This window comes from Pelobates fuscus, chromosome 5 (genome assembly GCF_036172605.1).
Source record: "Pelobates fuscus isolate aPelFus1 chromosome 5, aPelFus1.pri, whole genome shotgun sequence".
Taxonomy (NCBI): domain Eukaryota; kingdom Metazoa; phylum Chordata; class Amphibia; order Anura; family Pelobatidae; genus Pelobates; species Pelobates fuscus.
The window spans coordinates 289010947-289035019 of record NC_086321.1 but is presented as its reverse complement, the minus strand read 5'-3'; positions in this window follow the sequence as shown (position 1 = coordinate 289035019).

The window sequence follows — 24073 nt, the reverse complement described above, 5'->3', positions numbered from 1 at the left end:
ATGGACAGGTTCCTGTCCAGGCAAAATTGATATAGATCTTTGGTGAGATCGGACAATAGTTTGGATTTGGAGCCTCCGAGGCGGTTTACATACCGCACTGCAGAGACGTTGTCCATCCGAAGCACCAGGGAACAGTTGGACGCGTTCCTGGCAAAGCTGCGGATCGCGAAGGATCCAGCAATGAGCTCGAGACAATTTATATGGAGTGCTTGTTCCGAAGGGGCCCAGAGACCCCCTGTAGAGGTTCGGGCGCATGTGGCACCCCAACCCAGAAGGCTTGCATCGGATTCCAGGATAAAATCCGGTTGAGATCCGAAGATTGCTTTCCCATTCCAGGCTTCCATGTTGCGGAGCCACCATTGGAGTTCGATGAGAACTTCGTCCGTCAGGGATATGACTTGGTCGTAAGAGGTCGAGCGATGCAAGTAGAAGGTTTTCAACCGTTGCATTGCTCTGTAGTGTAAAGGCCCGGGAAATATAGCTTGAATTGATGCGGACAGGAGTCCAAGGATGTGAGCAAGGTCTCGGAGCCGAGGCCGTTGCGAAGAGATTAACTTCCGTATTTCTCTCTTTATGTTTTTGATTTTTTGGTAAGGCAGCTGCAAAGTTGCCTGAACCGAGTCTATTTGGAACCCCAGAAATTGGACCATTTGAGAGGGTTCCAGATCTGATTTCTGGAAATTTATGACAAAACCGAGGTTTTGAAGGAGAGCAGAGGTCATATCTGTGTGTTTGCGGAGCAAATGTCGGTCTTGGGCCATAATCAGGATATCATCTAGATATATGATGGAGCGTACTCCTCGGGAACGGAGTAGAGCTATGACCGGTTTCATTAACTTGGTGAAACACCAAGGAGCTGAGCAAAGTCCGAAGGGAAGGCAGGTGAACTGCCAAATTTCGTCTTGCCAGAGAAATTGCAGAAAGGCACGATGACTCTGAGCGACAGGGACCGTGAGGTAAGCGTCCTTCAGGTCGAATCGGGAGAACCAATCTCCCACGCAGAGCAGGTCTCTGAGAAGATGGATACCCTCCATCTTGAAATGACGATATATGATAAATTGGTTCAATTGTTTTAGGTTGATAACAGGACGGTGTTCTCCCGTCTTTTTTTGTACTAGGAAAATATTGCTGATGAAAGTTTGTGGGAAGGGCGAAGGCTCGATCGCCCGTTTTTCTTGAAGTTTGTGTAACTCCAAATTCAAAGTTTGTTTGTCTACTCTCGACATCTCGAGAGGTGTCGGATGACCGTATTGAATGGGGTGTGTAATGAAATCTAACTTGAAACCCCTGACTGTATGAAGGATCCATTGATCCTGAGAGAGCAGTTTCCACTGTTGGAAAAAAAGGGTTAGTCGACCAGCAATTGGTACATTTTTGAAACAAGTAAGGTCCATTACCTGAAGCAGTGCGTCCGCGCAGGGATGCAGAACCACGTCCTCGGAAGGAGCCTCTTGCATTGAAGAGCTGTCTGTGGTATGGTCGGGTGGGTCCTGAAGACCAATAGTCTGTGGGGCGGGGTCTGTAGCCTTGAAAGGCTGCCCTACTGGTTGCTCGACCCCGCCAGCGACCAGCTCTCCCATAAAAACGACTAGATTGGGACCTAAAAACCCTTCGTAATGAGGATTGGGCTTTATTGAGGGTTGTAAAAACCGAGACATGCTTAGAGAGGTCTCGCATAAATTTGTCGCCGAATAAAAGACCATCAGCTTCTGGCCCCAATTCTTTTGAGCTTAAATCCACCAACTTGGCATCAATCTTATAGAGTGCTGCTTTCCGTCTCTCTACCGACAATGCCACATTTGCGTTACCCAACAGGCATAGAGCTCGTTGAGCCCATTCCCTGACCGTGTGTGGGTCAAATTTCCCGCTAGTGAGTGCCTCATCTGCCAGAATAAAAATTTGAACTACAGGACCTGAAACGTCCAACAGTTTGTCTTGGGTTGTTTTTAACCCTTGCTCGATACCCTTACGAGGGTCCTTGCCAGACTTGTTTAGATAAGTGACCAGCATAGGGTCAAATTCAGGGGTAGAGGCGACTTTGCCTGGTATAGTGGGTCTTGGGCATTCTGCCCTTAATTTGTTCCTGATCTCTTTTTCAAGTGGCTTGCGGAGCCACATCTTGCAGAAATTTGCAATATGTTCTGGAGGGGCCCACTCTGCAGATCGTGGATGTCGAATTGTCCTTGGGTCAAACAAGGGGAGGCCTGAAGCATCCAGAAGGACGTCTGAGACAGGCTCTTTAGGTGAAGGAGCACCTTTCATATCTGGATTAAGGAAGGTTTCCTTAACGAACTCCGATGTTGAGCACTCCTGGGGCACATTCGCCATGGAGTCCTCATCAGAGTACGTTAGGTCATAATCATTTAAGATACGGCCAGCGAGTCGGGACGTAGAACCCTCAAGGGGGTCGGTAAGATCTCGCACGGTGTGAGGCCGAGAAGTTTTTAAAACTTTGGCGGGGGCCTTGCCTTTGCCCGCTGTAGCGCTATCCCCTTTCCAGGGTCTTTTGCGCGGGGCACTTTCCTGGTCAGAATAGTGGGAGTCCTCTGAGTCAGAGGGCAGGTGCGCAGAGGGATGAACCTCTGGGGCAGTCTGTTCTTGATAGGCTGCCAAGGCTTTGGGAATGGACTCCGCAATAGTGGAGAAAAGCCATTCCCGAAGTTCCGCAGAGATTGCAGGGTCTTGGCGGTCTGACATACTTATTATTATGAGAAGGGAACTGGCAGACAAAATGAAAAAAATGATAAATGTGAATTTATAGTATTCTTGTAAGGCAAGAAGATGAGGCAACTCAGCTAGGGTATATGAGGAAAAAGTGGGGGTCACCCACTACGTGGACTTAATCACTAATGTGGATAGTGATAAAATATATAGGTGTTACCCTTAATAGATAAAGTGGTATGCTGCCACTGATTTTAAGAAGCAGACTTAAATATATGCATATAATAGCAAATCAAAATGGGGGTCACCCACTATAATTGAGCAGCTGGTAAGATATATCACTCAGACAATAGTTAATATGGTGAGGAATAGTGGGGGTCACCCACAGAGACAAGGTGGGGGTCACCCACAAAGGAACAGCAGATAAAGTATATAAATATATATACAATGTAAAGTGGGGGTCACCCACAGTAATAAGGTGGTGTTAGCCACACAGTAAGGTTAAAATAATAATATAGAATAAATATTAAGAATCAATATTTATTGAGGAACAGGGAGGGGGGTCACCCCAGTTTGAGCAGGTCATCCTGATGCAAGGTACCTGCAATGTATGAAATAAAAGCGCAAATCAGACTTCTGATCGAAATGTGTACGAATGTAATCAGAGAAAAAAAACCTTAAGAAAGGGGTTATTTATATTAGGTTGCGACTTACCTTCTGAAATAGGCAAAATTTCTCTCAGAAGCCGCGGAGTCCGCCCGAAAAACGCGATACCGCGATCAAAGATGGCCGCCGCGTGTGAGGGGAAGGTGTTGCCGGCCGCAAGGGCGGGAGAAAAAAAGGGCGCGAAACTGTTGCGTCTGGTAACGGACTCCTGGGAAATGGAGTCCGTTACTGAAAATATTCCCCTTGACGAAAAGGGAAAGGAATAAACCGGCGGGCCGTTCTTGTAAGTGACAGAGAACGGCCCGGCGGCAATGAGAACCTGGTAGCTAATTAAAGGTACAAGAACATATTGGCTAAATCCATTCAAATAAAACAAAACACAACAGAATAACAATAATAATATAATTACTCTAGTGGAGCATGAAAAGCCCCATAGATACAAGGATTAATTAAAAAATATTTATAAAAAATACAATTCACTTAAAATTATAAATACAAATAATTACAATATAATAGAATACTGACTGAGAATAGGCAACGTAATTAGAATAGACTCACCTGGGAGGCAAGCAGCAAAGAAAGAGGAAGTGGGAGGAGTCTGATAGCTCTATATTGTTGTATGATATGTTATGATTGGTTGAATTTTACTTACATCTTGTTAACTATTTCTTTGCTGCTGGGAGTTTCAGTAAAGAAAGATAAGCAAATATGAAGCCTCCTGTCTTGCCATAAAATTAGGAAAAGCATATTAGATAGATAGATAGATAGATAGACTTAATGTAAGGTGTTTTGGTTCTCCCTTTTCTTCTGTTTTGCTTTCATCACAAAAATGATTATAAATGCAGTCAAACTCTTGATATGGAATGCTATAAAATACATTAAAAAATATATATTTTTTTCATTTTTTTTAAATTAACATCAGATCAAAAGAATACAGGCAAGTATATCAACAAGGCTAGAAAATATCTGATACAATTTTTAAAAATTTTCAATAATGCATACATTGGGGTAAAAAACTGTCCATGGACAGATACATAATTGGTACTATATTTCACAAATTTGTCCACATTTGTTCACTACCCTACTAGAATATCTGGCCTGTGTGTGCCAAGTTGGCCAACACTTTTTTTAAAAATTATTTTTAGTTATTTTGTGTGAATCTGTGAATTTGAAATGAAGTCTGCGGTTGCTTTATATCTTGTTCACTGGAACAGAACAGTGTAATGTGATAATGTTCTAGGTTCTATCTATCATGGTACAATTGAGCTAAAATTCAACTGAGGCCACATAATTGTCTGTCTGACCAAAAGTTCTCACCATGCAGCACTATGCTATATTGCAGTTCCACTGTATCCTGCATCTTTTCTTCACACATGTGCAATAGAAACATCATAAGCTTTCATAGAGAGTAGTGTGTGTTCTTTATCTTGTGGGTTCTACAGGAAAAGGATTCTGTATTTACAGAAAACACTAGCAGTCTTATTCAGTAAAGTGGTGTTTGCTGGGGATATAAAAGTAGATGTAAAATTTTATTACATGACATGAGGCTTTATATTTTGCTTAGACATCCTTTGCATAACAGCAAAAACAACTGAATAACAGGTAACCTATTAAAATGAATAGGTTAAATGAGGCCACATAGCAAGAAGCACATCCTCTTTCTTAGTTGCTCCATATCAGATTACACAAGGTTGCACTCCAACCATTGTTTGGGTGTAAATTCCTTTATATTTAGAGTATTGCCTCTATCTTTTGTGTTTTTCCCTAATAATTACCTGTTGGTGTGCTGTACCTTTTATTTTTATTTTGCCTCCCTCATTTTTGCTCCCTTGGCCTTATGATGGTTATTGGTGTCTCACTACTCTCAAGATTTGCATTTGCCATCTTGTTTGGAATAATGGATCTCTTGAAATTTCCAGCTGCCATCTTTTCTTTCCCACTCATGCACAGAGCTTAGTTAGTTCTATGGAAACTATCTGATTGGTTGCTCTGCTGCTTCACCAGAACACAACAAAGGAATATAACAGTTCGTATTACCGGTACTTAAAGTGGCTGGATTTATTGAATAGAATGGCCAGAGTGGTAGCCGAGGTTGATGGTAGGAGACAGAGTAAAGGGTAGACAAGCCAATAATCAAAGAGTAGCAGCTAACACATCGTATGACTGAGTACCTCCGCTAAGTTTTCCTTCTAGCTGCTATCAGGGACCCTGGAGCGCTTCAGACCCAATCGCCAAAGCTTCACTATGGCCTCTGTGGAGAGCAGAATGCAGCTTTATTGCACACAACACAGGTATTTATACACATAAATGTGGATTCCCACACCGGGGGGTCCTCAATGCAATGCTCTTATAATAGTCCCAACCAAATGCTGCCGTGTCTGGGAACTTGATTGCAGCCAGGGCCGGCCTTAGGGGTGTGCGAGCTGTGCGGCCGCACAGGGCGCCATGGTGCAGGGGGTGCCCTGCGGCCGCATAGCTTGCACGGCATGTCTGTTAGCCGCAATGCTAACAAGACATTTGCCTTGGACGGCATTTTCCAGGGGGCGGCAAAAAAAGCCGCCCCCAAATGCCCAAGGCAAATGTCTTGTTTGCCTTGCGGCTAACAGACATGCCGGGCTGCTGGGCGGTCGGGCGGCGCTGGCGGGCGGCTGGCGAGGGAGCACTTCCTCTGAGCTGTATGCTCAGCTCCCTCGCGCGCCGCAGAGTGAGGCTGGGAGCCGGAATATGACGTCATATTCCGGCTCCCAGCCTCACTCTGCGGCGCGCGAGGGAGCTGAGCATACAGCTCAGAGGAAGTGCTCCCTCGCCAGCCGCCCGCCCGCCCAGCCCAGCAGCCACTGGACCACCAGGGAGGAAGAGACCCCCCCCCCAGCATTCCCAAAGGTAAGGAGGCTGGGGGGGGGGTGTCTAAATACATTTTTAAAAATGTGTTAATGTTAGTGTGTGTCTGTGTATGTTAGTGTGTGTCTGTGTATGTTAGTGTGTGTATGTGTATGTTAGTGTGTGTCTGTGTATGTTAGTGTGTGTATGTGTCTGTTAGTGTGTGTATGTGTCTGTTAGAGTGTGTTTGTCTGTTAGTGAGTGTGTGTGTCTGACTGTGTGTGTGTGGCTGTCTGCCTGTGTGTGTGTGACTGTTTGCCTATGTGTGTGTGTGTGAGCCTGTCTGCGTGTGTGTGTGACTGTCTGCGTGTGTGTGTGTGTGACTGTCTGCGTGTGTGTGTGTGACTGTCTGCGTGTGTGTGTGTGACTGTCTGCGTGTGTGTGACTGTCTGCGTGTGTGTGTGACTGTCTGCGTGTGTGTGTTTGACTGTCTGCGTGTGTGTGTGTGTGACTGTCTGCGTGTGTGTGTGTGACTGTCTGCGTGTGTGTGTGTGTGACTGTCTGCATGTGTGTGTGTGACTGTCTGCGTGTGTGTGTGTGAATGTCTGCGTGTGTGTGTGTTACTGTCTGCCAGTGTGTGTGTGTCTGTCTGTCTGTGTGTGACTGTGTGTGTGGCTGTTTGCCTCTGTGTGTTTGGCTGTCTGCCTGTGTGTTTGTGTGTGGCTGTGTGTGTGGCTGTCTGCCTGTGTGTGTGTGGCTGTCTGCCTGTGTGTGTGTGTGTGTGTGTTTGTGTGTGACTGCCTATGTGTGACTGTCTGGGCAGACTAGATGGGCCGAATGGTTCTTATCTGCCGTCACATTCTATGTCTGTGTGTGTGTTTGTGTGTGGCTGTCTGTGTATGACTGCCTGAGTGTGTTTGTGTGTGTGTGTGTGTGTATGGCTGTCTGCCTGCCTGTGTGTGTGTGACAGGGTGTGTGGGAAGGGGTAAGGAGTGGGGGAGGGGGGGGCGCTGTGAAGATTTTTTGCACAGGGCGCCCAAATGCCTAAGGCCGGCCCTGATTGCAGCATCCCCAGCTAACCAGATACACTTCGTACAGTGCCTTCCCAGACCTAGAGGCTATATGTAGAAACTGTCCCCCAGAATCCCCTTTCCCTGGACAGCGCCCCAACCCATTATATGTCCCTGGATAGCTCGTTACCAAGTTCCCTTACAGTCCAAATTGCACCCTGACCAGAGAATCCATGCTCGTTAGACTGTGTTTATGTTTTGCTGGGTTGCGGGATTGTACTCAAGCCATGTGGCTGGTTTATCCCTGTTTTTGAGACCAGAGCAGGGATGTACCGAAGGGCAAGCTATTGAGTCACTCTAAGCTTTTGCCCGTTGTTCTGTTTTGTTATTCATGATACTATTTAAAGGATAAACTGTATTCCAGTTTATAGCTATAGAGAAAGATATTATCTACAATTCTATAGAACCCTTTTTCCATAATGCCTGGTTATATCTGACCAATTAGGTATAGAAGGTGTCTTCCAGTTTCTGGGTTTGTAAGTTTTGATGCCGTAGTATATGTGTTAATAAGGCTTTATGTTCAAAACTACAGCTAGGGAAATCTAAATGGAAAAGAAATGATTGAGGAGACAGTTCTTCTTGTAAAATTTAGTCAATCTTTTTCTTAATCTCTGCTAAATCGCCACATCCCCACCACATGTGATACAGTGTTCCCACCATTCCTGAACATCTCCAACACATATCTGAATAATTATGTTTACATTTCTTAAATCTGTGCGGAGTAAGATACCACCTATGAGTGATTTAAAAAAAAAGGTTTCATGTAGAAAAAGGCTATGGGTAATTTTCCTAACTTGTATAAGGAAATCCCCGCATTCATCTTATGGGAAAAGTTTATTTAAATCTCTTTTCCATTTGCTTATCAAATTGGGGTTTATCTGTGTCTGTAAGGCATTTTAATACTTGTGTGGTTTTAGAAATGAGTTTATTTTTATTAACTTTTTTCAATTTGACAATTTGTATTGTTTTCACAAGGTATGCGGGGTACAGAGAAAAGATAGGGGAGGGGAAAACAGAAAACTGAAACCCGGTGTTGCATTCGAAATAATAATAACATTGGCCACATTTGGATATATAATTAACACAGTGTAACATAGCAGGCATTAACATGCATCGACAGTTGTGTCAATGTTTATACCCCTCAAACAAGTCATTGATATAATGATTAAATGCTGAGTTCGAGCTGTGCCATTTTCTGGGATGAATTTTATCTTATTATGTTTTTTTTTTTTTTTTTTTTTTTTCCTGTCCCTTTAAAATGAATCACTGGTGATTTTTTAACTTGTACTGTAGTCCATTTTTTGAACTATTTAGGAAGGGTCCTTTATGAAGAATATATGTACATTTTGGGGTCCATAATCTTAAATACATTTATACCCAGTAGTGGAAGTTTGAGTATTTAGATTAGAACTTGTAGACTGCCTTTAGAATTTTTTACATCGATAACAACGATCTTAGTTGTAATATAGTAATTATTTATACTTAAATGAGCATAGTAGAAAAGATCCTTATTCTATAATTAACTCCTTTTGAAATGTATTTCTTTTTCTATCTTTTCGTTCTCTGTTTTATCAGATAGAAACGGCAGTTATATTTAAACCTGCCTAGGCGGGTGTTACTATGGTAACGGCAGTAAACAAAGAATAGCAATATAATGTGCCGATTAAAATAAGCAATATAATGTGCCGATTAAAATAAGCAGTAACATTTTTGAGCTTGTATGTTTGATACAATTTTATCTACTGGTTATATAGTAGACACTTTTTTCTTGCAACACTTATTTCTGGTTATGAATTTGCCGTGATTGAAAGAATGCCGGAAACAGCTATATAAGTGGACACAAAGACACAGACCTCATCCATTGAGAAAGCCGCTGTAGCGGAGAAACGCGTCTGGAAAGGTTTGACTCCCATCGATACCAGCCAACACTTGCACTTTAAAAAGGACTACTATTCGATATTTTTTCAGCACTACACAATTTTGCTGACTCGGGACGCCGAGCATTTCGAATAAGGTCTGGACTTTTGCATGGCTCTTATTAGACATTCTTAAAATGCATATTTGCTATATATGGTATTTTCTTTTTATATTTGTCTGCATTTTATTAATAAATGGATTTTTAATTTATTATGAGTGTGCTAGTAAGGTTAGTAATTATAATCTATTAGAAGAGATGGGTGTATTTATCTAATTATTTGTTCCATATGGTATAGGTCGTTAGGTTTTCTATCTGTTTACCCTAATCTCATCTATTTTGAATTAATCAGTGCTCCACTATCTACATTAAGTCATTGATATAACTCTGGATTATTTAAGCATTCTCGTGTTACACAACGTACCAGGAGACAGTCCCCTAAAACAGTATTGGAATTTTTCATTAGTGTCTGTCGTTGCAGATGGCAGTATGGGCTTACATGACAACCCAGAGAAATGCTTGCTCAAGCTTCTCATCCCCTATTCCTTGACTAGTCAGTGAGCAAGCTGTGTGGCATTAAGTGGTAGAGCCTGAGGAAATTCTATTTAGAATAGGAAAGGGATGAGAGAGAGGCAAATGTGGGGTTGAACTGTCTCGTGGCACCCCGTAGGGCCCCCAGGTGGATTTGTTGCACAGTTCTGGCAGACTATCTGTGTCTGATGTAACATGTATATCTATACCCATTTGGTAAGGTGCACACTGTGGTCCCCTGTTGAGGAATTGTAATGTATAGAAAAATGACTCATGTGGGTGTGGGTCATCCCTGTTGGCACGGATCTCATTTTTTGAGGTGTAGAGGGTAGTTTGGTGGGTGGTTGACTGACTGTTTTTATTGTTCCATTAAAGAGTGCTAGGCGAGACCTGGAGTCTATTACCCATTCTGCTGGTGGTACCTTATGGTGCCCATTTCCGTCTCCATATATTCCTTGCTAGTTGGGTGTGTTTTGTATGTCTAATTTGTGAGTTCGCCATTGTTTCATACTCCTAATTAGTGGGTCTTTGCTGTATCAGTTCGTCCTTGGAGGGTATTGTGGTTGATTTCCATTTCCTCACTGACAATACTAAAATGTATTGGCAGCGATTAGAACTTGAAATAGGAGTTTGCGTTCGACTTTAGGCAGGGTTTTCAGGCCCATGAAGATAAGACATAATTCTGGGGTCAGGGGTATGCTTACTTGCAAGAAATGAGTTAATTTGTATAATGTTTATTGACGTTAATTAGATGTTAAATTCTTATATAATTGTAAAATTCATATTCTAAACACACATTCTAACTTTAGATTCCTTTTGAAGGAATCTCTTTACTATAATTCCATCAGTGTTAAATATTTAAAGCAGGTCAACGTAGAACCTATTTTATCTTATTTTTATAAGAGATTTTAAAGTGTTTTTATAAGAGATTTTGATACTTCTATGTCAGTCTTGTGTTTGAATACAGGTGATGACTTCTAAATCCAGGTGTACATTTGTATGTAGTATTGTTTTTTAAATGAAGGGGGTGTTTGTGTATAATTTTGGCTTTTGATGTATGCAGGGCCGGCGCCACCATTAAGGCGAACAAGGCATTTGCCTGGGGCGCCGGCCTCTGGGGGGCGCCCACTGGGAGGTTTCCTGGTGGGCTGCCCTGCTGCTGTCTGGAGATGCTTCGCTGGGTGAGCGGCTCCTTAGCCACCCCCCAGCGCAGCCACTCACCTGCTGGGCTCCTCTCTGCCGCTTGCCTGCTTGGGGAAAGCACTCAAGCAGAGCACTCAGCTTCCTGCAGACAGGGGGAGGCCATGATGTGACTTAATATCCTGGCTACCCCCTGCCTGTGAACACCGGAATCACTCTAAGGAGAACAAGAAGCAGCCTGTGCTCAGGGCCGGTGCTTGGATTTTTAGGTACATAGGCGAAGATGCATTTTTCCGCCGCCCCCCCCCCCCCCAAAAAAAAAAACATCTTCACCTATGTGCCTCTTAACCAGCCCCTCCCTGGTCCCTTCCCTGTCCCTTAGTGTTCTTCTCCCCTCCCCCCTCTTTTCCCTGTCTCTTGGTGTTTCTCTCCCATTCCCTCCCTGTCCCTTGGTGCACCCCACACCCCTTTAGTGGTCACACTCTTCTTCCTGGTGTGTCAGTGTGTACAGAGTGTAGCGGAGTGGAGCGCGGTACAGGAGCTTCAGTTTTCTGTACCCGGCCGAACTGACAGGGAGTGCTCTCTCTGTGAGCACCTCCTGTCAGTCTGGCCAGGTACAGGAAACAGAAGCTCCTGTACCGCGCTCCGCTCCGCTACACTCTGTACACACTGACAGACACAGACTCATTGACAGACACACTGATAGTCACACACAGACTCAATGACAAACATACTCTCACTGATTTGACAGACACACGCCGTCACTCGCACACACACACACGCCGTCACTCGCACACACACACGCCGTCACTCGCACACACACACGCCGTCACTCGCACACACACACACACACGCCGTCACTCGCACACACACACGCCGTCACTCGCACACACACACACACGCCGTCACTCGCACACACACACGCCGTCACTCGCACACACACACACACACACGCCGTCACTCGCACACACACACACACGCCGTCACTCACACACAGACACATACACTCACACACAGACACATACACTCACACACAGACACACACTCACACACAGACACATACACTCACACACAGACACACACACACACACTCACACACAGACACACACACACACTCACACACAGACACACACACACACAGACACACACACACACAGACACACAGACACACACACACAGACACTGACTAATTATTTTACAAATACATATTTTCCACCCAGCCTCCCTACCTGGAGAGCTGGTGTGGATGAGGAATCCTTCCCTGGGGTCCAGTGGGGCTGCTGGGCGGCGTGCGGCTGTGCCGAGATCAGATGCGGCGAGGGAGCTCTAACCTCTCTGCTCTGCTCGCTCGCGCGCTGCCTGTCTGCTGATACCGCGGGAGCCGGAATATGACGTCATATTCCGGCTCTCGCGGTATCAGCAGACAGGCAGCGCGCGAGGGAGCAGAGCAGAGAGGTTAGAGCTCCCTCGCCGCATCTGATCTCGGCACAGCCGCACGCCGCGCCGGGGGCCGAGATGGTGGCCCGGCAGGAGGGAGAGCTTCCCTCCTGCCGGTCACTGAAATCTTGCGCCCCCAGAGCCCGTGCGCCCTAAGGCGGCCGCCTGTGCCGCCTTATGGACGCGCCGGCCCTGCCTGTGCTCACAGTGCACGGCTCTCCTGCTTCCCCCTACCAGGAACAGAGCAGCTACCTGCAGACTGGACTTCTCCTCTTCACAGCACCCAGGTATGGCAGGCTAAGGGGGATGGTTTATTGTGTGCATGGTTGTAAATTGGTAAGTGTATGTTTTAAATTGCTGTATTTGTGTGTGTTAATAATGTAAAGTGATGTGAGTTTTTTGTTTGAGTGACAGTGTGTGTGTGTGTGTGTGTGTGTGTGTTAGTCAAAGTGTATAAGTGACACTGTGTGTGTATTAGTGAGAGTGTTCAAATGACACTGTGGTAGTGAGAGTGTGTAAGGGACTCTTTGTTAGTGAGAATGTGTCAGTGTCTCTTAAGTGAATGTGTAAGTGTGTGTGTGTGTGTGTGTGTGTGTGTGTGTGTGTGTGTTAGTGAGACTGCAAGTGACAGTGTGTGTTAGTGAGAGTGTGTAACTCTTGGTGTGTATTTGTGTATTTGTGTCTGTGTTAGTGAGAGTGTGTAAGTGACACTCTGTGTGTGTTAGCAAGAGTGTGCAAGTTACACTGTAAGTGACTCTGGGTGTGTGTGTATGTTAGTGAGAGTTCAAGTGACTGTGTGTGTGTTAGTGAGAGTGTGTAAGTGACAATGTGTATGTCGGTGAGAGTGTGTATATGTAAGTGAGAGTGTGTAACTGACAATCTGTATGTCAGTGAGTGTGTGTGTTAGTGAGAGTGTGTATATTTATTTCCCTAAATGTGTGCTCACTATGTTTCTCTCCTAAAATGTTTCCCAGTCTCTGTTTCCTAAATATCTCAACAGTCTCTCTATCTTTTCCCTGAATGTCTCCGCAGGCTGTTTCCATTCTTTCTTACTGTGCGTCTGCTTGTTAGTGAGACTGCAAGTGACAGTGTGTGTTAGTGAGAGTGTGTAACTCTTGGTGTGTATTTGTGTCTGTGTTAGTGAGAGTGTGTAAGTGACACTGTGTGTGTTAGCAAGAGTTTGCAAGTGACACTGTTAGTGACTCTGGGTGTGTGTATGTTAGTGAGAGTTCGAGTGACTGTGTGTGTGTTAGTGAGAGTGTGTAAGTGATAATGTGTATGTCCGTGAGAGTGTGTATATGTTAGTGAGAGTGTGTAAATTACAATCTGTATGTCAGTGAGTGTGTGTGTTAGTGAGAGTGTGTATATTTCTTTACCTAAACGTGTGCTCACTATGTTTCTCTCCTAAAATGTTTCCCAGTCTCTGTTTCCTAAATATCTCAACAGTCTCTCTATCTTTTCCCTAAATGTCTTCCCAGGCTGTTTCCATTCTTTCTTACTGTGCGTGTGCTTTCACTTAAAGGGACACTATAGGCACCCAGACCAGGTTTTTAACCCCTCCTGCACCACGAAGGGGAGGTGCACTTGATGGAGGGGGAAGCTATAGTGCCAGGAAAACTATTTTGTTTTCCTGGCACTATGGTTTCCCTTTAATGTCTTCTCAGTGCTTCTCTTTCCCTAAATGTCTCTTCAGTGCAATTCAAAGTTTATTGAATCAATATCTGAGGGAATGTAGTTGCATTAATGGGGGACGGCAAAATGGATTGTTGCACAACAATGAACATAGTGAACATAGATAAATCATTACACAAATACACATACATATCTACAAAGGAATATGGAAGAAATTTAAGTCAAAGGAAACAATTACTAACCTATAAAGGAGGAAAAAAAAGAAAGAAGAAATGATCCAAAGAAACTAGATTTCCCCTTCATTTGTACTTACACTGCCAAAATAAAAAAAAAATAGACCAAGCATTTAGGAAATCTTGGCATGTTTTACAGCATGATCCGGTTCTTAAAAACCTTTTAACAATACAACCCACAATTGTATATAGGGGTGTAAAAATATAAAATGTTTTTTTTGTTAGTAAGTAGCAGTATGAAGGATCAACCAAAAGAACTTTTTTAAATAGTAGTAAGGGTTTTTTTTTGGATGTGGGGGACATGTAGGGAAACAAAAAGTAGAAAGAGACATGTAATCAATATTAAAGAACATACGAAAATAGATTTTAATAGTAAAGAATACAGTTAAGGGTACAGCACACACACAAACAAAGCTTTACATTTAACAAGGCTTCTTAAAATCACCTATCTTAGCAAATAAATATGGGGATTTAGTTACACCATATGGCCATATTGTGTTAAGCCTACCACTACATCACAGTAGCCCAATATCGGTGGGTCCTGCACAAATTTTAACATGGGAGGTTTACATGCTAACTTGCAATATTATTTAAACTGCTTCAAGAGACTCCTCAAATTAAGCTTATCTGTGGTCACCTCCAAAGGGGCACCCATAGTGGATACTAAATATATAAGCTCACATGTTTCTTGAAAAACTTAATTTATATTTTAAAATGTCCTTGTGATTTATTGTATGGTGGGAGAACTATTAGATGTCTCCACACCAGGATCTCGGAACATATTAGGAATATTAAGAGAGATGTGGAGATCTCCATGATCTCTAATTTTGTGTACTGAAATTGGTAAAAAAAAAACACTGAAGGGGAGGACATTTTAATAAAAAAATTGGTACAATTTAATACTCTTATTCTCCATGGCCTCAATCAAGATTTTGAATTGTGCCATTTTTGTAAGTTAAAAGTATATCTACTATCTCCTTATTTATACAAAAAAAAACTATTACACTATATATAAGTTTTCCTTTCCCATCCCTCATTTTATGGGTGATAGACAATTGATTTTTAAGAATTTAATTTGGTGCTATTATATTTATGCATAAAAATTTATATATATATATATATATATATATGATTTTATTTTATTTTTAAATTTTTCCCTGCATTTTTATTTTTTATGGCAATATGGACTTCGGGGGGGGGGGGGGGGAGAGGACTTTATATGGAAAGTGGAATGCAATTGCGTTCCACATACAAAATGAGGTATGCTCCACTGCACGTTATCAGAATGGTCACAACAAAATCAGCCGATGGAACGCAGGGTGCGCTCCATGGAGAAGATGGAAATGACGCAAGCGGTGGAACGCAGGATGCATTCCATGAAGAAAAGGGAAGTAAGATAAGGAAGCAAACGCAACGTGCATAACAGTAGAGACTTGACATGACGCTCCAAAGGACCCCCAGATGTCGTCAATTTATAAATTAATACAAGGCATATAAGGATTGTGATACAAGAAGCTTGTTATCTCTCAACTGAGAAAGCCAGTATATGGTGAAATTCGTTTTGGACTATAAGATAGTGGGAATATTTTACCTTGTTTCATTTTTATTTTATTGTATGGAATTTGCTTTAACTTATTTGGAATACCTGGACATTTTGTGGTATCCTGCTTTCAGATATGAAAATTGTCTGACTCCAAATTTCATCTATACTGATTAAAGATCAAGAAGAGGGCTGTGGATCCCCCTAAGGATCCAAAGGTGCTACACACTAGAGCCAATTGATATTTTTGGTTCTTCCCTTGTGAGTGTATATTTCTTACTTGGACACTATACTATATATTTTAGGAAATAATCTGCACTATTATTTTGTTTCCCATTATATTACAGATTTTCATCTGTTACTTACCAGTGATTTTAAGGTATATATTAGCTCCAACCACTGTGTGTTTGTATGTACTGTTGTGTATGTGGAGGAGGGCTGAATGGGGGTGGGGCTGTATGGGGGTGGTTCTAGAATATATATTAAAAAGCATGAATGTAATGATGTATTTGGCAGATTTGCTACAGTTCGAACTTTGATGAATTTCCGTGAGCAGATAAATGTTTATGTTTTATGCTTTCCTGAGCCTGACAAACCTCCTCCTTAGCTGAAGATCAAGGGAAATGTAGTTCACAAACATATGGCACCTAAGTTTTTACCATACATTATTAACCACATACCACCACGTGGTGATATTAAATCATTTAAACAGATTCTCCAAAAATATTAAATTGAGACAGAAATTTGGGGGCGGAGCCTGACCACTGATGGAGACAGACGTGTAAACCCTGAGCTCCCTCTCCCTTGAGCTTAGCATCAGCATCCATCAGCCCAAAAGTGTACACACATGACTACAAAAATACGGAATCTTGGCAGAGCAGGCTACCCACATCAAGCGGTGTCATGGGCGGCAATAAAAAGCAAAGAGACGCGCCGCCATCGGTGGCTACAATATTCTGCGCCAAAGACCAATGGCAGCCATCTTTGTCCCAGGGCCTACCTGAAGCCGAGTCCAATAGCAAGGATAGCGAGGGCCCCACAGACCCCAAAGCTCCCCTCACAATGGGCGACCTCCGGAGACTTCTCCTTAAGGCCTCCGCGAACATTAAAGCTCACACGGAAAATGAGCAGGAAAAAAAAATGGCCGGGCTAAGGAAAGAACTTGAGGCCCTCACCTCCCACACCAGCGCGACCAAAACCAAAATTTCAAGTCTCACACATGAGGTATAAGCAGCTGGAAGACGGCCTGGAAGATCTCAATAATAGGTCATGCAGACACAATATTCGCATCCGGGGCCTACCTGAATCGGTCCCATCAGGCGCTATAGTCACTAGCGTCCAAGAGATCTTTCACTCCATCCTGCCTGAATCCTTGGCACATGATCTAATGATCGAACGAGCACACCGGGCGCTGCACCCACCTTTACCCAACTCCTCCACACCATGGGACATTATCGTCAAGCTGCTCCTATTCCCCATCAAGGAACAACTCATGTAGGCCGTGAAGGACCGGCAACCTACCAACCAAGGCCATCCACTCCACTTTTTTCAGGACTTGTCACCATCAACCCCGAGAAAACGCAGGGAACTTAAACCCCTCACCATAGCACTGGTACAACAGGGCTGGAAGTACATGTGGGGCCATCCCTTTAAAATCATGGTGCGAAAGGACAATCAAACCTACACTCTCCACAGAACCTCTGTTATGGCGTACTTCGCAACACACATTGGGATCTCCCTCACTCAAGTGCCTCGGCCCGATCCCGCTGGACCCCGGAGACCACTGAACGCTAGGGCCGGAGAAGAACCTCTGCCACCTTGCCAACCCCAAAAGAGACGCCCGACCATGCCAGAGAAAGGACTTACCCAGGGGCCGACCTGAGCATAACGCCTCTTACTGCATATGCAGTCCAAAAGTCCTTGTCCTGACATCAGATCAGGTTGTAATTTATGTAAGACTTTGACATACCCTGGCTAATTGTTTATCAAATTTGCTAACCAGTAATCTCCCTGCCTAGTTAATCCCCAACCTCACCATAGGCCTCGCACGCATGAGGACACCATACCGCACCCAACCCAGGGCCACCTAAGTAGCCCGGTGCCGAGCGTGAATCCTACACCCTATGCATGGCCATCCTTACACGCACGCCGTCTTTGGGCGCCTAGTAAACCCGAAAAGGTGGCAAACCGTATGGGCATCCCAACCTCACCCGGAGAAGCCTTCCTGTAAATAAGCAATGGCCTACTATAAAGTACCTGCCCCCCTGGAGTGGACAACTCCAACCCCGATAGTGACCTCTACAGCCCGAGGTACAGACCCCCATGCTGAAATCCATGCTGGTTGCCAAAGTTAATGTTATGATCAAAGTTCAAATGTATACGCTCACCGGGTACAATATGCCCAATGCACACCAAGATCACTTATGCACAGGCCCCCAACCCGACCACGGGACCTTAGATACCCATCCCTTGCCCCAGGGCACACCGGCATTGCCTACTACTGGGAATCAGCCCGTCCTAACCCCAACCCTTTCACACCAGGTCGCCCCGACGACATGGCTAGACGGGACCCACACCCACAGCATAAACCCCAGAACAGGGGCAGGAATACAAATGTCTAGGATGCCCCACGATGCTCTTAGAGCACCAAGATGTCTCAGTACAGAGTTTACTGGTCTACCCATGTAGATAGGGAAGAACGGCCCCCATACCCAGGTAACCCCTGGTCACCACAAAGGCCTCCTGGATATATTGTGATGGACGCACACCACAACCACAGCCCCAAGCATTCAACATCATCCCGGTCATGGGACACTAAGCACCCACATACAGCCCCAAGGCATGTTGAAAATGTCCATGGTAGAGACCAAGCCTGCCCTGCTCTGGCCTTAATGCACCATACAGCCTCTACAGCCTACCCTCCCGGCAACAGGGTATACAACTACTCCACAAGAGAATCCCGTAATCCCCCGTACCAGACCACACACCAAAGGACTCAGTCTAATGGCTGACACCTTCATTAATGGCCAATGGACCCCCACGCCTCCATCATCTAAGGACACCATAACCGCCTCATGCCTATGCTAAGAGGGTGGACCAGGCCAAACACATATACACCACGACAATGACCAAGACCTAATCCCAACGCCTGGGCCATGGTACTGTAAGTGCCCACACCTCACCTAAGGCAACCCGCCAATAATCGCCACAGGAACAATACTCACCCTTACCCCATCCTTGAAGCCCAAGATACCCTCACTGGCACGATTATAAGGGCCCTCCTACGACGATCTAATCTTGCAATACCTGGGTACACAAAATAACCCCAGAAAGTTACCCCACAACTACTTCTAAAGGGTTAAGTCAATGTTGTTGTACAAAGTTTACATTTCTCTATTTTTCTTTATTTTTCTTAATCTTGACTTGTATGTAGGTATGTAGATGTGAGGCCCCCACGCCTCCACTCTCCATGGCCACCACTCACCCTGTGGCACCTACACCGCACACATGCTGCTCCCAACGCTTCATACAGCATGCATCAACGAGTCGCTCACAGAGGAACCACCTGCAACACACTGGTGAGGTCCTTCCATACAGGGCCGGCCTTAGGGGTGTGCGAGCTGTGCGGCCGCACAGGGCGCCATGGAGCAGGGGGCGCCGTGCGGCCGCACAGCCGGCCGGGATTTAAAAAAAAATATATATATATTTTTTTTTAATTTGCAGCGGGGGCGGAGCTTACCGTGCGGCGGGGGCAGAGTTAAAAGCGCCGGAAAACTGATGCAGGGGAAGCAGGAAGGAGTCCCTGCTTCCCCACCAAACAGTCACCAGGAGCTGCACTGCCTCCACAATGAACTCCAAAGGTAACTGTGATTGTCAGGTGAGTGTGACTCTCTGCCTGTGTGTATTACTGTCTGTGTGTGTGTGTGTGTGTGTCTGTGTGTATGACTGTCTGCCTGTGTGTGTCTGTGTGTATGACTGTCTGCCTCTGTGTGTGTATTACTGTCTGTGTGTGTGTGTATGACTGTCTGCCTCTGTGTGTGTATTACTGTCTGTGTGTGTGTGTGTATGACTGTCTGCCTCTGCCTGTGTGTGTCTGTGTGTATGACTGTCTGCCTGTGTGTGTCTGTGTGTATGACTGTCTGCCTCTGTGTGTGTATTACTGTCTGTGTGTGTGTGTATGACTGTCTGCCTCTGTGTGTGTATTACTGTCTGTGTGTGTGTATGACTGTCTGCCTCTGCGTGTCTGTGTGTATGACACTCTGCCTGCATAGGCGTGCGCACGGGGTGTGCCGGGTGTGCCTGGGCACACCCTAATCCCCGCAGCACGCCTATGTATTGAGACCGGCAGGGGAGATCTCAGGATCTCCGCTGTCGGCTCATGCAGAGCCGGCGCTATCCGAGCGCCGGCTCTGCTCTCAGCCTCCCTCCCCACCGACCCGCAGGGAGGGAGGCAGGAGAGGACCGGCGGAGCTCTTGCCAGCAGCTCCGCCGGGTTCCTCTCGCGAGATTTGAGCGTTGCCGCAGCAACGCTCAAATCTCACGAGAGTGAACTCTAGCCCCGCAGGGTAGAGTTCACTCTCCACTGGACCACCAGGGATGGCAGTAGCATTGTCCCCCTTCCCTACATAAGGTAACAAGGGAGGGGGGATATTAACTAAACGGCACCTCACCTCACCTCACCTCCACTGGACCACCAGGGAAGGCAGCAGGAACAAGAATCCCCCCTCCCTACATAAGGTAAGAAGGGAGGGGGGATATTGAGTCATGTACCCCCACCTCCACCCCCCACAATCACCCACACACATACAGCACACGCACCTACACACATACCGCACCTACACACATACCGCACCTACACACATACCGCACCTACACACAAACAGCACCTACACACATACAGCACCTACACACATACAGCACCTACACACAGAGCACCTACACACAGAGCACCCACACACAGAGCACCCACACACAGAGCACCCACACACACACACACACACAGCACCCACACACACACACACACACAGCACCCACACACACACACAGCACCCACATACAGCACCCACATACAGCACCCACATACAGCACCCACAGCACCCACACACATACAGCACCCACACACACATACAGCACCCACACACACATACAGCACGCACACACACATACAGCACCCACACACACACATACAGCACCTACACACACACATACAGCACCTACACACACACACAGCACCCACACACACACATACAGCACCTACACACACACACACACACACACAGCAGTGTGTGTGTGTGTAAATATATATATATATATATATATATATATATACACACACATACATATACACGCGTCGTGTGTTTGTGCTTTAGGGTGCACACCCTAATGCAATAGGCTGCGCATGCCTATGTCTGCCTCTGTGTGTGTCTGTGTGTATGACTGTGTGTGTGTCTGTGTGTATTACTGTCTGCCTCTGTGCGTGTCTGTGTGTATTACTGTCTGTATGACTGACTGCCTCTGTGTGTGTCTGTGTGTATTACTGTCTGTGTCTGTGTGTATGACTGACTGTCTGCCTTTGTGTGTCTGTGTGTGTGTGTGTGTGTGTATGACTGTCTGCCTGTGTGTGTGTGTGTGTGTGTGTGTGTATGGCCGTCTGACTCTTTGTGTGTGTGTGTCACATACAACCAATACACGCATATCACACACTGTTAATACACCCATTACAAATATCACACATAGCATACATATCACACACAGTCATCACACCTACTATCACATACACAGACAACACAAACATTACAGCATACATGGATGACGGGGGGGCGCTGTGAAGATTTTTCGCACAGGGCGTCTAAATGCCTAAGGCCGGCCCTGCTTCCATACACTGCCAACAGTTGCTCTGTACCCACAGGCTCGGAGGGAGGGTTAGATCAGGGACAGATATATCTAACCCACACACAACTCTCCCATCACCCCCTACACTCCATCCACAGGAACACACGTTCCCTGCTGTCTCGACCCGCGTCACACCACAGACCGGCACCACTCCACCCCCAACAGACCTGGCAACCTTCGCATAAGACCAGGCTCTCCCTCTCACCCACTTCTCGCCCTACACCCCTCCCGTACCCAACTCCCCTCCCTCTGTGCCCTACTCTCACCCCCACTCAAACCACCCTTTTCACACATTTACTCAACTAACTAACTCCCCCCCCTTTTTTTCCTTCTCTCTTTTTTCAACTCCCACCATGACGTCCTCTCTCTCTTGTGTATCCATTAATTGCAAAGGCCTCAACAACCCCAACAAACGCCATCAATTCCTACAGTGGGCAAACAGAACCCGGGCACAAATAATCCTCTGACAAGAAACACACTTCACCCATGCTAGACCGTTCCCTGTTCTAAGTTGCCATTTCAACCAATATTTCCTAGCCAACTCCCCCACACAGGGAAACAAAATGGAGTAGCAATATTATTGCACAAATCCTGTTCCCTTTCCATTGAACGCACAGTCACGGACCCTCAGGGCCGCTATATAACGATAGCGGGACGCATAGGCTCCCATAAATACGCTTTCACGTCACTTTACGCATCTACCACACCGTCCAGCACCTTTTGGAATACCATACAGACATACCTGTCGCTGTTCACCTAATCATGGGAGGAGATTGTAACGCCACCTTAGCCCCAATGATCGACCGACACCGACCCAGGATATGGACCGGAAACCAACCCAAAACAGCCAAAGCGGACCAACTCTTACAGAACTTCCCAACTCGGACGCATATGATAGACGCCTGGAGATCACAACACCCGATATCCTGTGACTACACATTCTTCTCGCATCCACACCAATCTTACTGCCATATCGACCTATTCCTCATATTTCCCTCCCTAATACCCATGATTAAAGCAACCACCATAGGCTCCATCACGTGGTCGGACCACGCAGACACGCACACTCACAATCACGCTGCCACACACAGCTCAACAATCGTTTTGGCGCCTTAATCAGACCCTATTACATAACCCACAGATACAGGACTTTATCTCCCGAGCGATCACATAATCTCCTTGAACCAAGGCTCAGTCTTCTCCCCAGGCACTCTATGGGCGGCCCACAAATCTGTCCTCCGGGGCAACATAATCAGCCTCACCTCACACCACAAGAAATGAAAACTAGTGGCCCTCGAACACGCACTGACAGAAATACGCACTTTGGAAACCAAACTCAAACAAAACCCCTCCCCAGACCTAAACACACGCATATCACAATGCCAAAAAATATAAGAGAATTCATGGCAGAGGACTCTGCCAATGGACCAGACAACTCTACTGTGAAAAATCAAATAAAGCTGATACCCTCCTGGCCCAAAGGCTCAAACGCTGAACCGCTCACAAACATATAGATAAAATAAAATCCCCAGACGGACAAATACAAGACACACCACGACGTATAGCGGAAGTGTTCCAAGGCTTCTTCTCTTCCCTATACGACCACAGCCCACAATTTTGCCAAAACCCCAACCTACAATACAAATCGAAGAATACCTTGCTTCGGTTAACCTGCCCTCCTTGACCTCTGACGAAGCTAATAAACTGATCCTTCTGGTGACGCCCGAGGAACTGGCCAACACACTCAAGACCCTTAAACCCAATAAATGCCCGGGACCAGACGGGTTCTCAGGACTCTAATAAAAAACCTTTGCCCAAGTCCTTACCCCCTATCTCTGCTCACTTTTTAACTCCATTCTAGATGGAGAAGCATTACCACCTGACATGCTACAGGCAAACATTTGCCTCCTACCCAAACCAGACAAATCACACATGGAAGATGTTAAACTATTCACAAAACTCATGGCTGAATGACTTAACCTCCTCTTACCTAAATTAATTTACCCATCCCAGGTGGGATTTATACTCTCCAGACAAGCCGGAGATAACACTAGATGGACATTCGACCTAATGTGGTACACGACCCAAAGATGGACCCCACCCTAGTGCTAGCCCTCGATGCTGAAAAAGTGTTCGACAGACGGACGCGCTACATTCCCTATACTCTTCCCCCTCAGCGAACTTACTCCTCTCGCATGCACAGTCACCTTCATTTAAAATAACTAACTGAACCCGAAAAGGCTGCCCCCTCTAGAACCTCTACTCCAATCCCTCTGGGCTAACGCAAACATCAAGGGCATCCACATCAGAAGAGAAGAGACTATAACTGACCCCACTCACTCAATCCCCCATGCTTCTCACCACACTCAGTGAATACGCAGCAGTCTCAGGTTACAAAATAAACATCGATAAGACCGAAGCACTGCCAATCCAGGTAGATCTGGCCACGATCACCACCCTCCAAGCACATTGCCCATTTAACATCCAAAACACCACAATCAAATACCTGGGCACATCTCTCTCCACAGATCTTACT